The 25,882-nt window shown below is 47.5% G+C and overlaps 3 long non-coding RNA genes across 4 annotated transcripts; 1 reads left to right on the forward strand and 2 right to left on the reverse strand.

The window, feature by feature from the left end:
* Positions 1-5,877: 5,877 nt before the first annotated feature.
* Positions 5,878-14,075, reverse strand: LOC129644577 (uncharacterized). Of its 2 annotated transcripts, none has more exons than XR_008710840.1 (3): positions 13,714-14,075; positions 11,823-12,056; positions 5,878-6,628 (listed from the first exon to the last, which is right to left on the reverse strand). It is a non-coding gene; the product is annotated as an uncharacterized LOC129644577 (long non-coding RNA). The 2 variants fall into 2 exon arrangements; XR_008710839.1 differs by lacking the exon at positions 5,878-6,628 and adding an exon at positions 10,578-11,334.
* A 3,349-nt stretch (positions 14,076-17,424) lies between these two features.
* Positions 17,425-19,734, reverse strand: LOC129644579 (uncharacterized). Its single transcript, XR_008710842.1, has 4 exons — positions 19,624-19,734; positions 18,817-18,950; positions 17,844-17,916; positions 17,425-17,667 (listed from the first exon to the last, which is right to left on the reverse strand). It is a non-coding gene; the product is annotated as an uncharacterized LOC129644579 (long non-coding RNA).
* A 3,867-nt stretch (positions 19,735-23,601) lies between these two features.
* LOC129644578 (uncharacterized) lies at positions 23,602-25,224 on the forward strand. The gene is made up of 3 exons (XR_008710841.1): positions 23,602-23,881; positions 24,058-24,333; positions 25,082-25,224. It is a non-coding gene; the product is annotated as an uncharacterized LOC129644578 (long non-coding RNA).
* The last annotated feature ends 658 nt before the right edge of the window (positions 25,225-25,882 follow it).

Raw genomic sequence — 25,882 nt, forward strand, 5'->3', positions numbered from 1 at the left:
GCCCATGGGAAGTCTGTGGAGAAGAGCCAAGGCCTCTTTCCAACAGACACCACGGAAGGGAGCCATCTGCGAGGGGGCACCTCCAGCTCCTATCAGCAGTCAGACCTCATGAGCAACCTTCAGCCAGAACACACAGCTGAGCCCTTCCAGAATTCTTGATGGCGAGGTAATAACCATCAACTTCTGTTCTAGGTCACTGCATCGCCAGGCGACTTATTACACGGCAATAGGTCACTAACACAGGAAGGGTAGTTGGCTGGCTGGGTAGTGAAGGTAATCTGGGTGTCCAATTGCTCACCAGCTAAACTTTTAGTCAACCTCGGGTGTAGCCCCACCCCACACACCAGGATTTAGAGGTCCTTGACCCTCCCATCCTGAGACTAGAATTCTAGAGTTCTGCCAAGCCAACATGCCCCTCGTTTGTAAGAAGTAGGTTTCAGTTTCCCAGTTCTGCAGAAGTAGTTATCATTTTTCCTTTTGCTTTTCCAAAATTTCATTGCTGTGGCTCATCTCTGCCATCTCCTCTCTCGTCTTCTTTGGCCTTATGGGTTGTATCACTGTTTTTAATTTGCTGTCATTTAGCAGGGTGTGGGAGAGGGCAGAGTTCAGGTGGGTGTCCCGTCTGCCACATTTGGTCCAAGTCAGAGGCGGTCTTCCAGCATCTGAAAACCGCTGTGGCTGCCGGAGGGCTCAGCGAGGCCCCTCCATCCTTAGAAGGTCGGTGCTGTGGGCAGGTAGAGCTGAGAAGGGCTTGGAAGGCCCAGCACACCCCTGAGTGCTGCAGGGCGGGTGTGGCTTGGGGAAGGGGAGGAGGCGGAGGAGGCCTACCCAGTCCTTGCAGAGTGCAAGACGGTGAAAGGAAAGGCCTGGAAGATGACAAGAATGAAGACACGTAATCAGACATGGGTCAAAACTCGAAATGGAACGAGGGTGTTCATGGGACAATCCTCAGAGCAGCTCTATCCTCAGGACACCAGATAAAGACAGGCCCGTGGCTTCAGACAGCATCAGCCTCTCCTTGACAGAAGATGAGGAAGAAACATCGGCTATATGTATTTTAAGGAGTACAACATTCTAAAGGAGTGAGAGAGCAAACATCCTTGCCTTGTTCCTTTTCTTTTCTTTAATTCTTTTTTCAGCTGTGCTGGGTCTTCACTGCCGTGCTAAGGTTTTCTCTAGTTGCAGCATCTGGCTGCAGAGTTTTTTATAGATATTTTTTATCAAGTTGAGGAAGTTCTCTTCTGTTCCTTATTTATTGAGAGTTTCATTGTGAATTTTGCCAAATGCTTTTTCTGCATCATATTGATCATGTTGATGTGATGGGTGACATTCACTGATTTTCTGTTGTTGAACCAGCCTTGCTTACCTGGGATAAGCTCCACTTTGTCATGGTATGTAATCCGTGGGTGCAATTGTTGATACAATTTACTAATATTTGTTGAGGATTTTTATGTCTGTGCATAAGAGACATTGATCTATAGTCTTCTTTTCCTGTAAAGTCTTTGTCTGTTTTTGGTATTACAATAATATTGGCCTCCCAGAATGAGTTAGTATTAACTCAAAGTATTACCTCTACTTTGATCTTCTGGAAAAAACAGTCGAGAATTGTTATAATTTCTTTCTTATATGTTTGGTAGAAATCATCAGAGAACTATCTGGGCCTGATGCTTTCTGTTTTGGAAGCAAACAGAATTGTTGATTCAATGTCTTTAATAAATATAAGCCTATTCAGAGTGTCTATTTCTTCTTGTGTGAGTTTTGGCAAGTTGCCTCTTTCAAGAAACTGATTGATTTCATCCAGGTTATCTAATTTGCCAGCATAGAGTTGTTCATACTATTCTCTGTCTTTTAGTGTCTGTGAGATCTGTAGTGATGTTTCATTTCTCACATTAGTAATTTGTGTGCTTCCTCTCTCTCTTTCTTTGTTAGCCTGATTAGAAACTTATGATTTTTTTTTTTTTTTTTATCTTTTCAAAGAACCAGCTTCTGGCTTCATTGATTTTCTCTATTGATTTCCTTTTTTTAATTTAATTGATTTCTGCTCTAATTTTTGTTATTTCTTTTCTTTGGCTAACTTTGGATTTAACTTGCCTTTCTTCTGCTTTCCTAAAACATAAGCTTATATAACGGATTTTAAATCGTCTTCTTTTCTAATATATGCATTCAACACTATACATTTTCTTCTAAGCACGGCTTTTGCTGGATTCCACACAACTTGGTAAGTTGTATTTCTTTGAAATTTCTCTTGAGATCGCTTCTTTGACCTACATGTCACTTAGAAGTGTGTTGTTTAATCCCTAAATATTTGGGAATTTTCCAGCTCTTTTTCTGTTGCTGATCTCTAATGTAATTCCACTGTGGTCTGGGAGCAAACATCATGTGGCTTCCATTTGTTTAAATTTGGCAAGGTGTGTTTTCAGGGCAAAACGTGGTGGATATTGGTGTCTGCTCCAAGTGAGCTTTAGAAAAAAATGTGTATTCTGCGGTTGTTGGATGAAGTAGTCTAGAGGCGTGTGTGTGTGTGTGTGCACGCGCATGTGCGCTCAGTCGCTCAGTCGTGTCCAACTGGAGACCCCATGGTCTATAGCCAGGCTCTTCTGTCCATGGGATTTTACCTGCAAGAATACTGGAGTGGGTTGCCATTTCCTCCTCTGGGGGAATCTTCCCAACCCAGGGATCAAAGTCACGTCTCCTGCGTCGGCAGGCAAAGTCTTTACCACTGAACCACCTGGGAAGCCCATAGGTGTCAGTGTATCCAGTTAATTAATGGTGTGTTGAGTTCACATATTTTAATTGTTACAAAGAGAATATATTCATGTATTTCATGTCTTATTCCTGTAAAGTACCAGTGCAATCAAACAGAAACAACAAATGACATTTTTGAAAGGCAGTAATGAGCCGGGCAGAATGTGTTTGTTGGGAGTGACATTGTGATCACTGGCACTCAGTCTGCCAGTCTTGCCAGTCCAAATGGGGGTATGGTGGTGGTGACGACCCAAGACCTCAGAGCTGCCACACTGACCAGAGCTGGGGGGGGAAGTGCCCAGGGGTGGGCTTGGGCTCAGTCTAAGAACTGCTCCCAAACATGAGCTGCCGTGACCGATGGCCAAAGTCCAGCCAAGCCTATTCATCTGTGATCATAACAAAAGTCATGACATTTATGTTCACACTCCAGGCTCGTTTATAGGATTAAGCAATTGAAGGTGAACATCATATTTGCCTTGTACTTTGGATCAGACGCTAAGCATGCCAGCTCACAGAACTGAAGGGACCTACCTGCGAGAAGGCAGACATCACAGACAAAATTGCATTTCCAGCCTTCTCTTAGGCAACTCTCATTGAATGTGCAACATTTCTTTGAGGTGTTTAACTTGTTATTACTCCTCCTTTCCTAACGGACATTAACTGCAAGAAATCTCCAGTTCAACAGGAAACCATATCAACCAAAAACTGTCTAGTAAATAAATAGGGAGAGCCGAATGTACATCACCTAACACCGATGCAAGAGGTTCTACCCAGCGTTCTGTCAGAGTTCTTTCCTCCATCCCTTTCTTTATGTTCCTCTGGGGGCTCAGAGGGTAAAGAACCTGTGTGCAGTGGGGGAGACCCTAGTTCGATCCCTGGGTTGAAAAGATCCCCTGGAGAAGGGCATGGCAACCCACTCCAGTATTCTTGCCTGGAGAATTAATTCCATGGACAGAGGAGCCTGCTGGGCTACAGTCCATGGGGTTGCAAAGGGTGGGACACAACTGAGCGACTGACACACATCCTTCAAATGGAAGAAGTCCACTTAGAAGGAAGGTCTCAGTGACCTACAAAAGTAGAGAGCCGGGTGCAGCACAAGTCAGAGGCGCTGCCTTCCCAGAGTTGACGTGTTCATCTGATGGTATCGTTGTTCATCCGATTTTATCAAAATTAGTTCCCAGATACCAACCACAGAGAAACTTGACTTTTATCAATGCAGCAAGCATGAGAAGTTAACTTTAAACAAGTGGTGCAGAGGAAAAAGGTGTAGGCATATGTGTTTCCACAGATCTCTAAAGAATCGTGATGAAATTTCCATGGTCTTACTCAGAGGTGGTTAGAAGTACAGTGAATTAGATGAGACTCCTTTCTCTTGTTTTTAAGTCTTTATTGAATTTGCTACAATATTGCTCCCATTTTATGTTTTGGTTTTTGGCCACAAGGCATGTGGGATCTTAGCTTCCAACCAGCTATCTGACCCTCACACTCTGCATTGGAAGGCAAAGTCTCAACTACTGGACCACCAGGGAAGTCCCCAGACAAGATTTCTTAATCATTAATTTTTAAGTTAGAATCATCTAGAATACTCTTAAACCCTTTCAGCCCTACATGAGACTGATTGTGAGAGAAAGAGTAAGTGATTGCTGCAGTGAGTATGTGTGACTTTTTGGAAAATATGTTAGTTTACTGTGGAGACAATGATGTCATGGGTAAAAACAAAGCTATCAAAAAATTCAATATACATACTCTTTTTGTAATACACTCATGGTTCATAGGGAACAAAAATGTTTCATAAATCAGCCCAAGTGTTGTATACAAATTACAGTATTTGGAGGAATAATGACTTTTATTATAGTTATACGACACTTCTCAGCAAATAAATTTCTCTAATCGCTCCTAAATCAAAGAACTTTCAACTTCTGTTTTCAAAAGCAATTTCCTTATTTCTTCCTAATTCTGCCAACCATTCAACTGTTAAGAGAAAAGTTCAAACTTATATGTAATTGTGCTAGAGATGACCAGCATTTTTAGAAATGTTTCATATGAGATATAGTTGTTTTGTGAACCTACATATAAGTTAGAAAATATAATTTTCCTTTGAAATTGCTTTCCAAAGCCTAGAGAAAATTAATGTGCATAATGACACCTTCCAATGAGCCATAAATTTACAGTCTTTCCAAACACATTTGCCTGGATCTCAAACATAACTAGTTAGGGGTAGGGGGCTAAATTAGGAGTTTGAGATTAACATATACACAATACGGTATATAAAATAGATGATCAACAAAGACCTACTGTATACCACAGGAACTATATTCAATACTTTGTAATAACCTGTAAGGGAAAATAATATGAAATATATATATATATAGTTGTTGTTGTTCAGCCTCTCAGTCATGTCCAACTCACTGCGAATGCATGGAGTGCAGCACGCCAGATCTCCCTGTCCACCTCAGCTCCCGGAGCTTAGTCAAACTCATGTCCATTGAGTCGGTGATGCCATCCAACCATCTAATCATCTGTTGCCCCCTTCTCATGCCCTCAATCTTTCCCAGCATCAGGCTCTTTTCCAGTGAGTCAGCTCTTCAAATCAGGTGGCCAAAGTATTGGAGCTTCAGCTTCAGCATTAGTCCTTCCAATGAATATTCAGGATTGATTTCCTTTAGGATTGATTGGTTTAATCTCCTTGCTACCCATGAAATATATATATATGTACATGAAAGTGACGTCGCTCAGTGGTGTCCGACTCTTTGCGACCCCATGGACTGTAGCCTACCACGCTCCTCTGTCCATGGGTTTTTCCAGGCAAGAATACTGGAGTGGGCTGCCATTTCCTTCTCCAGAGGATCTTCCCGATCCAGGGATTGAACCTGGGTCTCCCGCATTGTAGGCAGACACTTTACCATCTGAGCTACCAGAGAAGTACATATGTATGTATAAAAAATAGACTCCTTTGCTGCACACCTGAAACAAATAACATTATAAATCAACTATACTCCAATAAAAAGTGAAAAAAACAAACAAACATGAAGTCAGCCGAAAACCCAAAACCTGTAACTAGTTAAATTTTATTTCTCCTCTCACTCCTGTGGCCAGGTGCTTGCTTGGGGCCACTGAAGATCAGAGGACGCACTTGATACATCCTTAAATCAATCCCCTATATTCACTGGAGGAACTGATGCTGAAGCTGAAACTCCAGTACTTTGTCCACCTGATTCGAAGAACCGACTCATTAGAAAAGACCCTGATGCTGGGAAAGATTGAAGGCAAGAGAAGAAGTGGACGACAGAGGATGAGATGGTTGGATGGCATCACTGACTCAATGGACATGAGTTTGAGTAAACTCCAGGAGTTGGTGATGGACAGGGAGGCCTGGCATGCTGCAGTCCATGGGGTCGCAAAGAGTTGGACACGATTGAGTGACTGAAGGATGAAAGTCTCTACATGTATCCAGATCTACACGGGCAAGTTACAGGATTCCAAATTTTACTTCCCATGGTGCCACAGCGCTTCTTTGGGGAGAAGTGTTGCTTTTCCTGGTGTCCTCCTACAAGCGCAAATATGCCTGAGAGCAGGTCCTCCCAGCCCGCTGGCCTCAGTGAATTCTAGGATGAAGAATGGACAGGCCAAGGCTGCTCCATGGATGACTATCAGTGAAAGAAGGAGAAAAGGGAGACCTTGTCTTACGGATCCATGAGGGTGAGATTCAGCTGCATGAAACAGAACAAAATAAGAATGGCTTAGACATGCTAGAAGCCTAGTTCTTCCTTCCACAAAGGCAGTCATTCGAAGCTGGTGGGATGTGGACTCCATATGCATTCTGGAACTGCAGCCCTGCACCTGGCCTCCATCCTCAGGGTTGCCTCGACAGGTCCCAGACAGGCTGCCGGAAGAAGAGAAGTAAATGCAAAAGGAGACGCCACCCTGCCAAGTCAGTTCCCTTTAGACCGCCTTCTGGGAAGTCCCACAGACTGCATCACATTGCCAGAGGCAAATCACAAGGACACAGCTGACAAATCGGTACTTCACTCTTGGTCACAATGTGCCCAGTTAAAAATAGGGGCAAACAAAGAGGAAGTGAGGAGTGAGCAGAGCAGGAATGCTGGGGGCGGCAGTCAGCCTGTCTCTGCATTTGGCAAGATGTGAAGGTCACGACTGGCCTTGCAAGATCTGGTCTGACGTTGTTCTCGGCTCTCTTAAGAATGCTTGCTTCCTTTAGGCCTCTCCTGGATGGGGGACCATCCTAAGGACTGGAAAAGCCCAGTCCTGGCAAGTGTGGTTATTTGTCCAGAAGAGTCAGACATCAAGTCTCACCATATCCTTACCCCTGGTGGCTCAGATGGGAAAGAATCTGCCTGCTGTTACGGGAGACTGGGGTTTGATTCCTGGGTGGGGAAGATCCCCTGGAGAAAGGAATAGCTACCCACTCCAGTATTCTCACCTAGAGAATTCCATGGACAGAGGAGCCTGGTGGGCTACAGTCTATGAGGTTGCAAAGAGTTGGACACGACTAAGCATGCATGTCAGACTGAAAAAAAGACACCTGTGCAGAGATCCACTGAGCGTGTTGCATGCAGCCCACAGGGGTGCAGTAATGATCCCGGCAGGCCCAGGAGGCAGGATGCCCTTCCCCAAGTGGCTGTCCGCTGGGAAGGCATCTCGGGACATTGATAGAGACGTGGCTTGCTTCCAGCCCCTAGTGGACTAGCACGGGCTCCTGTCGTGACGACCACAGGAGTTCAACACCCAGCCGAGTGTCCTCCTTGCTGGAGAAGACCCTCAGCACACACGCCTGCAGGTCTCAGTGTCGGCTCTCCGTAAACGTGCTCCGTGTGTCTGTTCTGTCTGGGGAGAGCTGGGGGGTGGGGATCGTCCTGCTGATAGGGGCAAGTCCATTGAGACAGACTGCTTACACCTTGGTAGGTTTTTATTTTCTTTTAAAACAATGCTTAGGGGCCTTCCCTGGGGGTCCAGTGGTTAAGAGTCCACCTGCCAGTGCAGAGGACACGGGCTCAGTGCCCAGCCTGGGAAGACCCCACACGCTGCAGGGCATCGGAGCCCGGGCGCCACAACTAGGGAGGCCGCGCTGCAGTTCCCGAAGCCTGCAGCTCAAGGGCCCGCGTGCAGCACCAAGAGAGGCCACCGCCCTGAAAAGCCTGCCCACCACAACGGGGAGTGGCCCCCGCTCACCACAAGTGGAGACAGCCCGCTCAGCAGCAAAGACCCAGTGCGGCCAAAAAGAAAGAAAATGAAATTAAAAAAAATAAAATGATGATTGAGATGAATGGATAAAGAAGGTACGGAATATATATACACACAAAGGAGTACTGGTCGCGTGCTCAGTTGCTCAGTTGTGTCCTACTTGTTGCGACCCCGTGGACTGTAGCCCGCCAGGCTCCTCTGTCCATAGAATTCTCCAGGCAAGAACACTGGAGTGGGTTGTCACTTCCTTCTCCAGGAGATCTTCCCGACCCAGGGATCAAACCTGAGTCTCCTAGACTGCAGGTGGATTCTTTACCATCTGAGGTACCGGGGAAGCCCATACAATGGAGTACTGCTGCTGCTGCTAAGTCGCATCAGTCGTGTCCAACTCTGTGCGACCCCATGGACTGCAGCCTACCAGGCTCCTCCGTCCATGGGATTTTCCAGGCAAGAGTACTGGAGTGGGTTGTCATTGCCTTCTCCAACAATAGAGTACTAGTGAGCCTTAAAAAAAGAACCAAACTTTGCCCCTTGAAGCAACCTGGATGGACTCAGAGGGCATCATGCTAAGTGAAGTAGGTCAGACAGAAAGAGACAAATACTGTGTGATCTCACAACAACAAAACAATGGAAGTAGCAAATAAGAAGCAGGCGTAAAGCCACCAAGAGCAAACTGGTGGCTTCCAGCGAGGAGAGGGAAGGCGTGCGCTGCCCGAGGGGGAGGCACTCACCAGATGCTCTCTCCATCGCTGCCACCTGCCCTGCCCCACATCTGACACTGGCCTCACCGTTTCTCTGTCTTAGGTCGAAGGGAACCCCCTTCCAGCTCACCGCAGGGTCTTCCTGGCCTTTCCTCAGCTTAGCCAAGCATTACTTTTAGACTCTCACTCTGATCTTTGTTTTGTGTTTACAGAAGTAGATTCCTTTTATTCCTTTCCCCAGACAGGCCTAATCCCTTTGGAATTCGAGCTTTTAAAGAGCAGCTCCTTGGTTATGGAAAGGCAGCCCGCCACCCTGCTACAGAGAGGGGTCTGGGGCTGGCCTGGGGTGTGGGGGAAACACGCCCCCCCCACCGCCCCGGGCAAAGGCACCCTGGCTCCCCCTTCCCTCAGCTTCCCTCCCATTTTTTGTTGGGCTGGCACCAAGGGCAACCCGGAAAAAGAGAAGGGAGGGGTAGGGGGTGCAGGTGGACGGAGAGGCAGAAGCCGGTTGCCCACCCTGGACCCTGAGGCCTGACCGCACCTGCTGGGGGATCGTCATCAAAGGAGGGGACGCAGTGCCACCGCCCCAGCCACCCAGCTGCCAGGAAGGGGGCAGGCAGCCGGGCGTGGCTGCCACAACAGGGAGCCACTGCCACCGGGGCCCTGCCAGGGCGGCCCCACGCAGGGACCAAGGGCGGCAGAGGGGACCTGATGATGCCTCTCACTCCTGCAGCTGCAGGTCCCGAGGGTGCTCCCTGATAAACAGCTGTTCATGAACCCTCTGAGTTCACTTCCCGGGGAGATCGAGCTGGGAAGCAGAGACCGTTGGCGCAGGTGAACGCCCTAACACCCGAGAAGACAATGCGCTATGGTTGTCCTTTCAGGGGACAATGACGAAGTCAGTGTTACATGTGGAGTTGGAGCACACGGCATCAGTGAGTTCCCTTGGGCCTGCGTGCATGGCTCCATGTCCATCATGCAGAGATTAAAAGTCCTGAGAGGTGGTTACTCTGTTCCCCCATTTTACAGATGAGGCGACCGAGGACCAGGGAGGACACAATCCTCGCCCAGGGCACCGCGACTTCTGGCTGCTCCGCGGCTGACCCTGGAGGCTCATTGCAGAGTCTGTGCTGCCACACCAGGCGCCTCCTCCTCCCCTGCCAATGTGCTAGGTCCTCCTCCAGGGCTAGGTCCTCCTCTGGGGCTAGTCCTCCTCCTCCCCTGCCAGTGGGCTGGGTCTTCCTCCGGGGATAGGGCAGGTGGTCTGGTCTCGGTCCCCGCCGGGGACAGGAAGGCAACAAATAAGGATAGGAAGATGAGACAACGGAAGAGCAGAGCTTGAATAGAAATGGCAAATCTCAAAAGACATTCTTTCTTTTTTTTAGTTAAAAGCATGTCTCTTGGAGGTCACTGGTGGGCCAGTGGTTACGAATCCACCTGACAATGCAGGGGACACCGGTTTGATCCCAGGTCTGGAAAGATCCCACACGCCCTGGAACAACTAAGCCCACGAGCCCCATCTCCTGAAGCCTGTGCCCCAGAGCCTGAGCTCTGCAACGAGAGACATGGATAGGAAACCTGAGCCCCGCAAGTGGAGAGCAGCCCCACTCCAGGCGACCGACACGCATGAGCAGCACCCAAGACCCAGCACAACCAAAAATAAGGAAATTAACTATTTTTTAAAATAGCATGACTTAGGTAGAAACATAAAATGAGCATATACCAGACCTCTGTTGAGCTGATTGCATTAGTTTTCTAGGGTTAATGTAACAAATTACCTCTTAGCAGATGGTTTAAACCAGTATGAAGGTGTTCTCCCCAGTTTTGGGGGCCAGAAGGCCCAGTGAGGGTCCACAGTATGGCACCACCTGCCCCCACACCCAGCCGCTAAAGGAGAGCCTTCCTCCCAGTGTCGCCTGTCCTCCGCAATGCCATTCATCACTGGATTTCTTTCTTTTTCTCTTTTTCTTTTTTTGCTGCGACAGGCCACATGAGGACTCTCAAGCTCCTCAACCAGGGATTGAAACCGCGCCCCTGCAGTAGAAGCTCGGAGTCTTCATCAGTGTATGGCCAGGGAAGCCCCCCCATCACTGGATTGAAGGCCCATGTGAGGAACCCAGGGTCGCGGTCTGTGTGTGGGCTGGAAAAGAATTTCCAGACACGAGGCAGAATGAGGAGGATAGAGCTCATCAGAGCGGGAGACACTGTTAGAGCAGCAGCCAGCCTCGAGGGACAAGCACCGCTTTGGGGGTTGGAACCAATTTCTTTTATAGCCGCAAGACAAAGAAAACCCCTGCTGGAAGGATGGCATTAGGCGATGGGCTAGGGGGCTATAGCGTGGGTCACAGGGTGGGTATTTTTACCTAATATGGGGTCGGGGGGCTCCTGGCAACGGTTGCTATGGAGCTTGGTCAGTGCCGGAGACGACCGTGGTACAGGGTTGGGCCTGTGGCCTTGGGACAGGGCCTTCGCCTGCCACCATTCAATCCACTAAGCCTGTTAATGATGGAGCCGGCAGGAGAATGAAGTTCTTTCAAAGGAAAATTTGAGAAACAGAGGTTTACCTAGTCAGTTAGCTAAGGTGCGTGAAAGAACTTTGCTAACTTAGAGACGAATCGATCGGTTCATGTCTCACAGGGCAATAAAACTGGAACCTTGGGGGTTGTCGCTTCCTACAGACGGAAATCTATTTGGACAAGCATGTTCAAGTTAGCATGTGACTCACAAGTTCAGTAGTGAATGGAAAATTCAGCCAAGTCCATCCCTTAGAGCATCGTTATGCAATAGAACTTCCGCAGTGATGGCATATTCCGAGTCTGTCCAGCCCAGCAGCCACACGGCGACTTGACGCCGCGACTATGGCTGAGAAACTGAATGTTGAATTCTAGTGGATTGTAATTAAAGTTTAAATAGAAAGCCACCAGTGGCGCTGGGGCGGTGCAGCCCTAAAGAATTCAACAACCCCTCACAGGACCTCTAGACAATGTAACATTGAAAGGATACACTGTTATCGCTTTTATGTAGAATCTAAACCAATGGTACAAACAATTTATTTTTCTACTCAATACTCTGTAATTACCTACATGGGAAAAGCATCTTAAAAAGTATATATATATACACACACACACATATATGTATATGTCTGACTCATTTTGCTGCACACTTGAAACTTACGCAATATTGTAAATCCACTATATTCCAATGGGCTTCCCAGGTGGCTCAGTGGGTAAAGAATCCACTTGCAATGCAGGAGACGCGGGTTCAATTCCTGGGCTTGGAAGATCCCCTGGATGAGGGCATGGCAATCCATTCCAGTATTCTTGCCTGAAGAATCCTACAGACAGAGGAGCCTGGTGGGCTACAGTCACAGAGAGTTGGACACAACGGAAGCGACTGAGCACGCATGCACTATAATACAATAAAAATTAATTTTTAAATAAAGGATATACTGTTGGCTTTTTTTCCAAGTTGGTATCATCTTTCTTACAACATTAAATGGCAGAACTCAGACCAGGCCAACCACAGGAGGGGTGAGACTTGGGACGGAATTGGCAGTGGAGTGTCCATGGAGTCAGAAGAGCACTTTTATTTGGTTCTGATCAATCACTGTCCTGTTGCCAGAACTACACAACGTTTGGGGAGGGGCCAGACATGTGGATATTTATGCAAAATCTCTCAGTGTTTCTTGGTTTTCAGAGATTAGCCAGTAGGCGATCTCTGCCCTGGGGGAATCAGCCCACATTCATTGTCTGCCCATAACCTGCTTTATTTTTAGTTGCCTTTGTTACACTGCCATCCAGCTCTATGCTTCACACGTGTTGGACCCCCTTCCCCCACACCCCAAGCGGTGCAATTCATTTCAGCTCAACAAACATTTATTGAGCACCTACTGTCTACAAGGACTGGCCAAAAAGCAGGAAGACTGAACTAAGGAATTCCCTGAAACGAGACGAAAAGCGTGAAAGAAAAGTTGGGAATGTGGAAGAGACTGTCACGTGCTTCCCACATCCACCTGAATACGTTTCAGAAGGAGGACAGAGTGGATAAATGGGATCAAATATCTCAAAAGAAGAAAAATGTCCAGAGTTAATGAAATGCACGAGTCCTCTGAACAACAGTGCCCCAAAGACCAAAATAGGAGAAAGAAAAGATGCCACATGCTTAGTGGTGACATTGTGGTGAGATTTCAGAATACTAGGCACAAAGCCTTGATCTCCCTGAGGAAAAAGGAAAAAGCAGATGATTTTTTTTAATAAAAATAAAAGACTGTATGGCGGGTGGGGGGAAGGAGTATCACCTTGACCTCACACTTCTCATCAATAACAGCTGATGGAAGAAGACAATGAAGCTGCATCTTTAAAATTCTAATGGAAAAAACTTATGAACATCAATTTCAAGTGAAAATATTCTCGTAGGGAAAAGATGGGCTTCCCAGGTGGCACAGTGGTAAAGAACCCACCAGCCAATGCAGGAGATGCAGGAGACACAGGTTCGATCCCTGGGTTGGGAAGATCCCCTGAAGGAGGGCATGGTAACCCACTCTAGCATTCCTGCCTGGAGAATCCCATGGGCAGAGGAGCCTGGTGGGCTACAGTCCCTGGGGTCACAAAGAGACGGACACACTGAAGAGACTCCACATGCAGGCGTTTAAGAAAAGATGGAGGCATTTCAGACAAGTGAGAACTCAGAAAAGATACCATTTACAGGACCCGTTTAAAAGGATTGCTGGAGATTGTACTCTACAAAACAACAAAAATGAATTTAGGAAGAGCCAGACTCTAGAGAAACAATCAGGAGCTAAAGAGAAAATAACTGTTAAAGTGTCATGTTAAGAAAAACAAGTATTCATAAGGAGTTCCATCTATTTTTTAATAATATTTATTTATGTATTTGGCTGCATCTGGTCTTAGTTGGCATGTAGGGTCTAGTTCCCTGACCAGGGACTGAACCCAGGCCCCCTGCATTGGGAGTGAGGAGTCTTAGCCCCTGGACCACCAGGGAAATCCCCAGGAGTTCCATCTATTGAACACATTTAACTTGTGTCACAAATAGGAAGTTTGCTTACCATCATCTTCAAAGAGTCAAGCCTGCAAACGTTTCTGTAACATCTTACGGAACCTTGCTGGACACCAGTGCATGCAGAGAGACAGGTCCACCGCAGCCAAGAGGGTGACTGGGTTGATACGAGGTGTGACATCAGGGTCCCGCCGGAGCTCCAGACGCGGGGACTTGTCCACTTGGCCCGACAACCTTTGTCCATTGCAAGGCCATCCTGCACAACACAGTCTCACTGGTCCATATTCTGTCTTCTGAAACCACAGATTTTCTTATTTTCTAAAATAAGAGTGGTTGACTCAGAATGAATTTGTATAATTTGCCCTTCTGGTCTTTCTATTAGAGCGCTTAAATGACTCCACGGAGACCTGACAAAAGCTTTCAAACCTTTAGCATCGAGCGGGAAGTGAAATTGAATAACAAATGAGCTAGAGTCAGGGGGGAAAGTCTTGTTTGAAAAGAGAGGATGCAGCTGCTTTTGAACCTTTTGCTTCATCCCCCCCACCCCTCCCCCATTTATAACACCTCTTTCAGAAGTTTAAAACTGTTTGCTTTTCTCTATGAGTCTGAGCCTCAACCAGGGCCGGCAGGAGGGTGGCTGGCTTTGTGTCCATGGGTGAAGACAGCGGATTTTTTGTTTCCGTATCAGGATCTTCAGTGTCTCCCTCTCCTGAGGGATTAGAGATCGTTAATTACTCTCTGTGAAAGAGGGAGCCTCAGGCCTGCGGGCTGGCAGGTTGGCTAAAAATAGCAGCTGTAGGTTATTTTTAAAAACCCTCAAGGAGGGATCTGTGACCATGAGTCACATTTATCTGGAGTTTGCCTGCTGAGGGAAAACCACAGCGGCCACGTCTGCAGGACAGTCACCCCAGCTCACCTGGCAGGAAATAGAGAAGAACGTGAACGCGTGGAAATTGGAAGACCCACTTTAGTGGAGAATAAATATTCCATTTCCAAAGGACGTGCGCTATTTTCTCAGCGCTGGCTCTTAACTGGGGTTTGTCAGCTTCTGTACAACTCTTTCTACTGTTTTCTTTTTTTTCCTTCCCCAGGACTCTTCGTAATCTATTCTCTGAGGAGGAATTCCGTGGCATGTGAGGTATCCGTCTTCTCTGAGACGTCCATTTCACTTGCTTACAGAACATTAAAAAGAAATTTTAAGTGATAAATGCATTAATCTACAGCTACTTATGATTAGGCTGTTCAGGCTAAAGTGGAATACATTATCTGTGAGACATCTTTCATACTCCCAAGGCACTTTAAAATAATGAAAACATATAAAATAATATCTAAGTAATTAAAGTAATGGCAAATAAAAGCGTAGCATTATACAGAATTGGGGTAATCCATCTCTTTTTATAAGCCCTTTGTGACATTGCTATTAATTTTTAAGTAACAAAATGTTGCTCTTGAACCCAAAATGGGCTCTTAACTAATATGTGCACTATTAATTGCTTTGCAAAGTGCTACATTCTACTTTGTAAAAATAAGCCTTGGAGGTTATCTAATAAAATCTGTACACAGGGCCCACTTCTGAGTCATCTATGCCTCGAAGAAGACTCCCCATGGCGAAGCCTTAAAAATAACTTCATCAGACCCTATGGCTCTTCTCGGAGCTGATGCGTGAGCGCTGGGAAACCTGAGGACTCAGCCACTAATTCACCTGTCTCCTTTCAGCTAACGGGCTTTAGCTGAGACACGGACACTTCTTAAAGCGGTGCCGCCTGCTTTCTCTGTCCCCACACCAGCTGCTCTCCACCATCACGCTGTCTCTAGATGCTCCTGGGTCCCAGGGGGTAGGCCCGACGGCCTGACTTTCCTCTGTTCACCGGAGTGGGATTGACGCGGCACATCCTGAACTGCCCAGTCCCAGGGGCCGCGTGGGTTCTCCCAGGACCACGTTCAATGGTCCCGTGGATGCCTCCCACCCCTCAGAGGCAGGTGAGGGGCCGTGGGGCAGGGTTTCGGGAGGCACTCACTCTTGGGCTTGGCCTCTGACAGCCCAGCTTCCTGCCCTGAAGTATCCCGGCCGGCTTCTCCAGCCCCCCAAGTTACAAGAAGGATCCACTGGAAATAACTGGCAATGGGCAGCGAGGGCAGCTAGAAAGGATCATCACTTCAAAGCGGGTCCCAGGCCCCCTTTTCCTCGACTCCCCATTCCACCAGTCCCCGCAAGGAACTGGCCTGTTTCTGGGCAACAGGAACTGCTCTAGCGGGCTCCCCAGTTTGTGAAACAAACTGCGTGTCACCCGGTGACCTGCTTCTTACCAGCTCTGCTGTAAACCCTTTCGAGGGAAAACACATGCGTAGAAAATCACGAAAATTTCTAAATGTCACAGATTACCTCTTTTCCTCTTAAGAGATTCTCGATGTAAACGAATATATTAAAGGTTCTGAGAATTCTTGCAAGAGAGAAAAACAGTTGTTTAAATTTGTTTCAAGCACCCTTCAACCACAGAGCCCCTCCCTGAGGGGGGAAGGGGTGGCATCTGTTAATATCTTAGGAAACAGGGGTTCTGAGGAAGCCGAGAGGGAGGGGCTCGGGAAGACGGGGTTGGAAGCCTCAGGAGTAAGGGGCCCCTGTGCTCTACTTAACCCTGTTCGCGGGTCTGTAGAGTGAGTAGGGAGCAGTGGTACACGCAAGGGTCCTGTGGCTCATCCCTTCTCTCCTTCCCTAGCGACTACCCTCCCTTGGTGGGTGCCTGGGAAAAGGGATCTTGGTCCAGTATGCCAGTCCCAAGCGGGCACTTGCCATCCTGCTGCTGGAGAATAAACTTTGAAGGGGTATTTCAGGAGAACTCAGGGTAGCAGTCTCAGGCCGGAAGTTTGCTCTCCTTAAATAGGTCAGAAACACCAAAGGCGAGAGTCAAACAGTGGGGTCCCTGAGCAGAGCCACCCACTCAGCTAGTTAAGAGGCTGACAACAAACGCGGACAAGAAAGGCCCATCAATCCTGCAAACCCCAAACCTTTCCGTCATTTTGATAAGGCTCGGGCTTTTGACTCTGTGGCAGAGTTTACTGACTCCAGTTAATTCCAGCTTCAAGTAAACCTTAGATGTTGATACTGATTAATTGTCAGCCTAATCTTTATTCAAATACATCAATACGTTTAAGGCCAACATAAAAAGGCAAATATTTGCCCCTTGTGCAAAAGTAACCAGCTTTTAAATAATAGACTTTGCTGGAATCACTAGCAACCATTCTTTATCCTTTTTCTCTCACGTTCCAAGCAATCTGGCCTAGCAAACTATATTTACCAAGTAATTAATTTGTTTCCCCTTAAAAAAAATAAATAAATCCAAACATGTGTCATTTGGCTGTCTTCCCAGATGAAAGCAAAGATACTTGGTATCTGAGTTATATTTAGTCACTCAGTTTTAATTTGGGGTTGATTCTGTCTCACTGTGGTTTATATTTAAGTAGGTGCAGAGAACTATGATCCTGCTGACCCAACTACCTAAGGAATACAAGTGAATGCTGCTGCTGCTCACAGGTCTTGAATGACTGGAATTGGAGCATGTTTTCACTCATTCACTCGCTTGGTTTTCAGTGGACAATTCTGGGACCTGTCCTCTGGAGAACTGGCGTCCCACTGGAATTTCCTATCCTCCATGTAATAAAACTGTCACCAAGCTCATAAAAAATGGTCAGGAGTGCTTATTAGATGCAGATTCATGATGGTTCCGATGACCCCTCCCTACGTGGGGCTCCCCGAGAATGGCTCCCTCCCCCACTCCATCCCTTCCTCCCCAGAACCGCCCCGGGTCCCCTCGGGGCAGCGAGGGTGCAGTTGGGAGCCCTCTGGGATTCAGGGTTTCCCACATCAGGCACCAGGGCCCGGTTTACTTCGTCCGAAATTCAGCAAGGATGCATGCAGAGATGCAGACGCAGTCCCAGCTTCTGAAATTCACCAAGGATGCATGCAGAGATGCAGATGCAGTCCCAGCTCCCTGGGTGCCCAGCCCTTGGAGCAGAAGGAAATCAGTGAGTTCCATCACTTGGGAGCGGGGGAGCCTTTCTGAGGGGTCCTCTTTACCCATTCCTAGTCCGGGCTTCCCTGCCCCCATCCCACCCCCCAGCACCAGCTCCTGGCCCGCAGCAGAAGGCGGTGCCCCAAGGCAGGAGCGTTCCCTGCTTCACCTCCAGGAGCCAGCAAAACGTCTGTAGGAGCGACATGTTCCAGCTGATCCTTGAGGAAAGGAAATTCCTGCAGCTGGAAACAGCAGAGATCTGTGGGCGGGGGCGCTGGAGCGAGAAGCCGCCTGCCTGCCTCCTAGCAGGAGCCCGAAGAGGCCTGTGAGACCCGAGGCGAGTGGGCGCCGGCTTCCCTGGGGCCCACACAGGGGGTCAGACTTGGGGGGGGTCCTCCTGCGTGTCTCTGAGGTTCATGCCCCTGACATGTCACAGACACGGCAGATCGAGCTTCTGTTGCTGGAGGTTGCTAGGGTTTCAGCTCTGTGCCCTGGGGGTGACCGGGAGAGGTGGCCCCTGGGAGCCCCCCACTGTGCCTTGCAGACTGCCTGTGGCCCTCAGGAAGGCCAAAACTGATTCAGGTTCAGGTTCCAGCACTCTAGGGAGAGTGGAAACTTAAATCAGAGATTAGTGAATCTTCTATAAATTGGGGCTTCCCTGGTGGCTCAGACGGTAAAGAATCTACCTGCAATGCGGGAGACCAGGGTTCCATCTCTGGATCGGGAAGACCCCTGGAGGAGGGAATGGCTACCCACTCCAGTGTTCTTGTCTGGAGAATTCCATGGATGGGGAGCCTGGCGGACTCTACTCCATGATGTAGCAAAGAGTAGGACACAACGGAGCGGCTGACACACTTTGACTTTTTAAAGTGAGCTGTGTTTGTTTCCCACCAGTTACCGGCTGGGATTGCATCCACAGCTGGAGCTGGAGGTGAGGGGAAGGGGCCTTGCTCGCTGCCCCCGGAGTACACACAGGTCCCATGGGGCCCAGGTGCAGAGGCCCCTACCCCCTTCTCACCACCCACTCCTCCTCCTCCCTACCCATCACTCCAGACTGGGGAAACCCTCGTCTCCTGAGGACCCCAGGCCGCCTTCCCCAGCGCCAGGAGCCACTGTCTCAGGGGGTCAGTGTGCACCTGTACCTGGGGCTTCGGACAAAGGCTGGCTGGTCTGATGCCAAGGACTTCATGTCAGAACCCGTGAGGAGGGCCAGAAGGCGAGGACCACATTTCTGAGCCTGGGCATGCTGTTTGGGTGTGCGTAGTCATGGTGATAGCTGGAGGGGAAGAAAGGCAGATGGCAGAATCTTGTGGCTTTGCCATTCGCCCAGATTCCTAATCTTTGGTTTGTTTTTTCAAGTTTCCAGTGGCAGCAAATTGAGGGTGATACGGACAAAAGATGATGCAGCCCTCAAGCCCATAGCCACTGCGGTTGCCCGCCCCCTCTCCCCAGCTGTGCACCCTGAGGGGATTCACGACAGAGAGAAACAGGATTCTGGCCCTAGACAGCTAAGGTGCATATCGAAGAGTAATTTCAGTGAGCCCAGACTCTTGCATCTTTCCAGAGCTAGAAAAGCTCTGACTTCATTAACTTGGGTTATCTGGTTTTCTTTAACAGAAATCTTTTGTAATCAGTCCTAAAGGAAATCAACCCTGAATATTCATTGGAAGGACTGATGTTGAAGCTGAAGCTCCAGTACTTTGGCCACCTGCTGCGAAGAGCCGACTCGCTGGAAAAGACCCTGATGCTGGGAAGACAAAAGGAGAAGGGAGAGGCAGAGGATGAGATGGTTAGAGAGCATTGTCGACTCAATGGACGTGAATTTGAGCAAACTCCGGGAGATGGTGAAGGACAGGGAAGCCTGGTGTGCTGCAGTCCCATGTCGTTGCAAAGAGTTGGACACGACTTAGCGACTGAGCAACAGCAAAATCTTTTGATATTCTGATTACCTGATTTTTGTTGCAAAAGCTTGTGTATGTCTTAGCTCCTCCCTTACCTCTTCAGAGCAGTGGATCAGCACCATCCCAGCACATGGGAAGCCATGTCCTGGGCTTAAACCCTCACAAAGTCCACAGAATAAAACATGATTCTCCACTTCCAGGTGGTGTATTTTTTCCAGTTGATAGTGAGAAGAAAGGCTTAATTTGTCCCACCTTTGAACACATGACACACCCTAGCCTACAACCTTGATAAGAATTAAGCATACATACACACCTTGATAAAACTGCAGAGCTGCAGAGGTGAAGCTCCACTTTTTACAAAAATGGGAAACGGAATCCTCAATTAATACCACAGTTTCACCAACCCTGATGGCTCAGTTGGTAAAGAATCTGCCTGCAATGCAGGTGACCCCGGTTTGATTCCTGGTCAGGAAGATCTGCTGGAGAAGGGAAAGGCTGCCCACTCCAGTGTTCTGGCCTGGAGAATTCTGTGGACTGTATAGTCCGTGGGGCTGTAAAGAGCCGGACACGACTGAGCAACTTTCACTTCACTTCACTTCTTCACTAAAATCCAGTACTCAACAGACCGATTTTGGTAGATTGCTTTTCTTTGGAGAGAAAAGAATGCTTAAAACTCAGAGGCCTTAAATTTAAGCTTTCAGAAACAGAAACGCAGGAGAGAACAACGTTATAGACACCAAGGGGGAAAGCAGGGAGCATGAATTGGGAGATTGGGATTGACACCCAGACGCGCCTCTGTATGAAGAACCTCCTGCACAGCACAGGGACCTCTACTCAGCGCTCAGCGGTGACCTAAATGGGAAGGAAATCCAAAAAGAAAAAGGAGAAATATGTATATGCATAGCTGATTCACTTTGCTGTACAGCAGAAAATAACGCAATATTGTAAAGCCACTATACTCCAATTAAAAAAAAATTTAAGCCCTTGTCTGCCTCATCTCTTAGCTCTGTCTGATAGCCACCAACAGTTAAGAGACCAAAGCCAAGAAATGAAGACAAATGAGGTAGAAATGGTGAGATCTGGTGCAACTCTGCCGTGAACTGTCGAGTTGCCCATCTCCTTGCCTTCGCAAGAGTTTGTCGGGCAGGTCCCAGCTCGGATACCTGTCCTCTCGTTTCCTTTTCTTACACCAGCCTTCTCTCATCTGAACCAGGTCCCACTTGCCTCAAGTCATTTAAAGTTGGGAAACTTCCTTCCAACTCTCAATAGCCCACCTAAGGAATAACAAATTGTGTGCGTGGAAGCCGGGGATAAGCCACATAACTAATTCGGGTTATCAGCCAAATAACTAATTCATTTTAGCCTTTCTTCACTGGAAGATTCAAGAACTGCTGAAACACCAAGAAACAAATGACTGACCAGAGTTTCCCTGCTTACAGCCTGCTGCCTGGGGAAGGCGCCCGTGGGGAGCAGGAACCTCAGGGAGCAGAGTGGAGGTATGGGCCATGGGCCAATGGGCAGGCACAGGGGGATCAGGCTGGCTTAGACTTGCAGTCAAATCTGGTCTCGGTTTCATCTCTCCAGGCTTCATCAGTCATTAGAAGTGACAATTAGTGGGACTCCCGTGGTGGCTCAGTGGATAAGAATCCACCTGCCAATGCAGGGGACACGGGTTTGATCCCTAGTCCTGGAAGATCCCAGTGAAGAGTAGCCTCTGCTCACCACAAGGAGAGAAAGCCTGGCCCAACAACGAAGACCCACTGCAGCCAAAGAATTTTTAAAAAACAACAGAGTCTTCCAGAGAATATTTCCCTGCTCCCCTCCCCCATCCTCTCCCTTGGTTCCCCCCCGCCTGCCTGCCTTCCATCCCGCCTCCCCAGCAGCAGGCTTGGATGTTTCCAGAGTGCCGGTCACCCCAGCAGTTTTACACTGGAATGCCAGGGACCTGAGAGTGGATGTGGAATTGCCAGTGTTTCTGCCAAGACATAGAACTCTGGGCCCCTGGTGAACTCCAGAAGGAAAGGACAGCTCAGAGTTGGCATCATTTGTCTCTGTTGGGAACTACTATTACTAAACGTTCTTAAATACCTAGAACGCTTGCTCTGACTCCATCTGAAAGCTGAACTTTGTCTCTTTCAATGTGGTCCCTGAAGAATGAGCAGAGTGAAACCATTTTTCAATAAGCAGTTTCTTTAAAAAAAAAAAAAAAAAAAGCTCCCTATCCATGAGCAAGAACTTTAAATATAAATTTCTTCACAGAACATAAGTTGAAAGGTTTAAAACCTAAGTAAGTCAGAAAACACAGAACTAATAATGCATGTAAGAAGCATTTGGAGATTTTGCTCTAGATATAACAAGTGGAATAATAAGAGATTTGCCTTACTGTGAATCTGTTTCTGTTTTATAAATAAGTTCGTTAGTACCATTTTTTTAGATCCCACCTAAAAGTGATATATTTTATTTGTCTTTCTGTGTCTGGCTTACATCACTAAGTACGATCATCTCTAGATCCATTCATGTTGCTGAAAATGGCATTATTTTCTTTCCTTTCTTCCTTAACTAAGTTTTATATGTTTACCCAGCTTGCAAATGTTTTCCGTGTTTTTCAGATGCAGCATTTCATAACGAATAAGGACTGGGAGGAGAGGCAGAGAAATATAGAAAAGCCCATATTTTGCTCAAGAAAAACCCTTATTTTGATTTCCAGGTATCTGTTTTGATTTCCACCCTAGCACTTTATTATCAGCACCTGTAACTTTGAAAATGTGTTAGAGTGATCTTTTTTGCTTAAGTCAAATACATTTTTTCGCTAGAGCGTTGACATAAGAAAAAAATAAGCAATCCTGTCCAGTTTTAGAAGGTGAAGCAATGTTAGTGACTGATTCGTACTCTGCATGCCTTTTACCCAAATAACATTAAAACTGTTAACTATAAGATACTTGCCTGCTGAAATAAAGGCGAAATGTGGGTGGTATTTGCCTGTCGCTACCAACTGATAGAGTTGGAATGAGGGTCTCGGACACGCAGCGCCGGAAACACGGGACCACCACCCGGCAGAACCAGAAATCAAGTCCTCCCACCTTCCACATCCAGCCCATTCTGTTCGGTTCTCTGCCTCTCCTCCCAGTCCTTATTCGTTATGAAATGCTGCATCTGAAAAACACGGAAAACATTAGCAAGGTAGGTAAACATATAAAACTTATTTAAGGAAGAAAGGAAAGAAAATAATGCCATTTTCAGCAACATGAATGGACCTAGAGATGATCGTACTTAGTGACGTAAGCCAGACACAGAAAGACAAATAAAATATATCACTTTTAGGTGGGATCTAAAAAAATGGTACTAACGAACTTATTTACAAAACAGAAACAGATTCACAGACATAGAAAACAAACTTATGGATAACACAGGGGAAAGGGGAGGAGGGATAGATGAGGAGTTTGGGATGAACAGATGCACTCTACTGTATATAAAATGGGTAATCAATAGGACCTGGAGTATAGCACAGGGAGCTCTGCTCAGGATTTGGTAATAATCTACAAGGAAAAAGAATCTGGAAAAGGATATATTTCTGTATGTATTCTGAGTTGCTGTGCTGTACACCTGAAACTAACAGAATGTTGTGAGTCAACTACACTCCAATAAAAAAAATGAATACGATTTTTAAAAAGAAGGAAATGTCAACTAAAAAGGTGCACAATGTGAGAGTCGCAAGTTAAGCTTTATTGGGGGCAAAGCGAGGACTGCAGCCTGGGAGACAGCACCTCAGAAAGCCCTGACACTCCGCTCCAAAGAGGTTGTAGGGGAAGGTCAGTATGTAGGATTTCGGTGAAGGGGGAGTTCAGTGCAATCAAGAGCTTACTTTACAAAAGGTTTACTGCTAGTCACGAGGAGCTGATGTCACCACAAAGGGATTTAGTGCCTTTCTAGGTATGAAGAGACGCAAGGACTGGGATCCTGAAATTAGTTCCTGAAAATATCTAACCATCTAAAGACTTGTCCCACCAGTTTCCCTGGGGCACAGGGTGCCTCACTCTCCACCCTGAATTCCCCTCAGGGGGTGTCGAAGGTCAGCAGCTGCAGCAGCTCAGGGTTCAATCTCAGCAGAGGCGGATGGCAAATGCCCTTGGCAAGCTCCAATTCGTAGCTGACAGAAGGGAGAAAGGACGGAGACAGCAGAGCAGAAAAAACTCAGCATCAGAGTCAAGGAACCCCCCCTGAGAATCCTGGCCCCGCCTTTCAGCTGCGTGGCCCTGACAGGCCCAAAAGCACTTTGAGCGCTAGCTTCCTGCTGTGGAAAATGGAGGTAATGTTATTTACCCTACTGGGTTCACTGTGAAAAGTCCAATGAGACGATGTATATAAAACACGTAGTTGGTGCTCAGTCAATGGTTTTTCCTAATTAGCCCACAGAAGTTATGGTTTAATTGCTGAATAAGCTGTCACTTTTCAAGGGTAATTTTTGCTTTCGCGTTTTTATAGACTCCGTGATGCGTGAACTCGAAAAAGGAAGCGCCATGGGAATTTCCCACCTTGTGGCAGACCAGTTGAGAAAGACACGCCTGAGACAGAGAGCTTAACCAGTTACGACATGAAGATACCTTTTCCGGCCTTTTTAAAGAGATCCACCCTGAATCCAGGGCTGTCTGAGCTACTGAGGAACTCCTGGCTCCTCTGTCTCGTGGGCGGCATCATCTGTGCTCTTGTCGGGCAGGCGGTGGCCTGGGCTCTGGCACGCGGGGATGAGGTCCCCCTGGGGTAAATGCCACGCTTTCCTTCTAACATCCTCCAGGGGGAGTGGAGGGGACTGGGGGTCCATATCCGCCCAGGACCATGCCAGGCTACCCCTGTGTAGTTCCTGAATCATTACTAATAGAAGCTCCCTTTCCACTTTTAAAATTATCCCAAGGAGGAAGATAAATGGTATAGTGACCTTGGTCAGAGTCATGCATACATGAGTAAGGACCGTAAGTAACAAAAGGGAAAACGATGATGCACACGAGTTCATAGACTCCAGGACGCTTAGCCCGCATCAGTGTTAAGATCCACCACTAAGCCATGCACCGTTGAGAAAGAAAAAGCCCACTGTATTCAACTGCAAAGGCTGCCGTCACCAAGAACCACAGACCAGGTGGCTTACACAACAGCCCTACTGTCTCCCAGTCCTGAGGCTGGAGGTTCAAGATCAGGGCGTCAGCTGGGCTCTTCTGGAGGCCTCTCTCCTTGTTCGCAGACGGCCGACTTCTCCCCGTGCCTTCACAGGCTTGGGCTTTCCTACTTGTCTGTGTCTGAATCTCCTCTTATTATAAGAAGCACCAGTCATATCGGAGCAAGACCCACCCTGGAGGCTTTATTTTTAACTTTGTCACTTCTTTTTTTTTTTTTTTTTTAAAGATCTCTTTATTGTGTATTTGGTTTTCTGCTCTGATGTGTACAGATGTGACTTTTTAACATATGATACAAGCATTACCCGATCCGTTTATCTGTTCTTTTGCTTTTTGGCCAGACGGCATGTGGAATCCTATTTCCCTGACCAGGACTCAGACCCCCTGCATTTGCAAGCTTGGAATCTTAACCACTGGACCACCGGGGAAGTTCCAACTTCATTACCTCTTTAGAGACCTTACCTGCAAATACAGACACATTGTTTTTTATTGAAGTCGATTTATCACGTGTTAATTTCTGCTGCACAGTAAGGTGGCTCAGTTATATATGTATCCTTTTCCACTATGGTTTATCACAGGAAGTTGATAGTTCCCTGTGCTATACTGAGGGACCCTGTTGTTTATCCATTCTACGTATAATAGTTTGCGTCTGCTAACCCCAAACTCCTCCCCCTGCACCTTAGGAATACAAATACAGACATATTCTGAGGTGCTGGGAGTTAGGGCTTAAACAGAAGAACTGTGTGGGACATAATTTAGCCCATAACAAACACCAATTGAACTCCAGCATGCCATGGGTCATTTGATGTATCCTAGCATCAGAGATGTTAAAGTGTAAACTGCAGTGCATGTCAGAGCTGCATGAGTTGCCAGGGGAAGAGCGGCTTCAGGCTGCAAGCCTTGCTGACGGTGAGCATCACCTCCTAGTTTGAAACCGTCGCTTTCCCCAGCAGCGTCCTGAGGGACCCAGGAGAGGAAGGGAGAGCGAAGCCACCCAGATTGCGATCTTGATTGCTTCCCCTCCGCTGAGCCTCACTTCCTGCCGATTCTTCTTGTGTCACTGAGCCCGTGACGGCCCCTTCCTCTCTCCCCACCCACATCACACCAGGCCTTCCACGGACCAGTCTGCCCACACCCACCCG

The sequence above is a fragment of the Bubalus kerabau genome, chromosome 2, assembly GCF_029407905.1.
Source record: "Bubalus kerabau isolate K-KA32 ecotype Philippines breed swamp buffalo chromosome 2, PCC_UOA_SB_1v2, whole genome shotgun sequence".
In the NCBI taxonomy this organism is placed as follows: domain Eukaryota; kingdom Metazoa; phylum Chordata; class Mammalia; order Artiodactyla; family Bovidae; genus Bubalus; species Bubalus kerabau.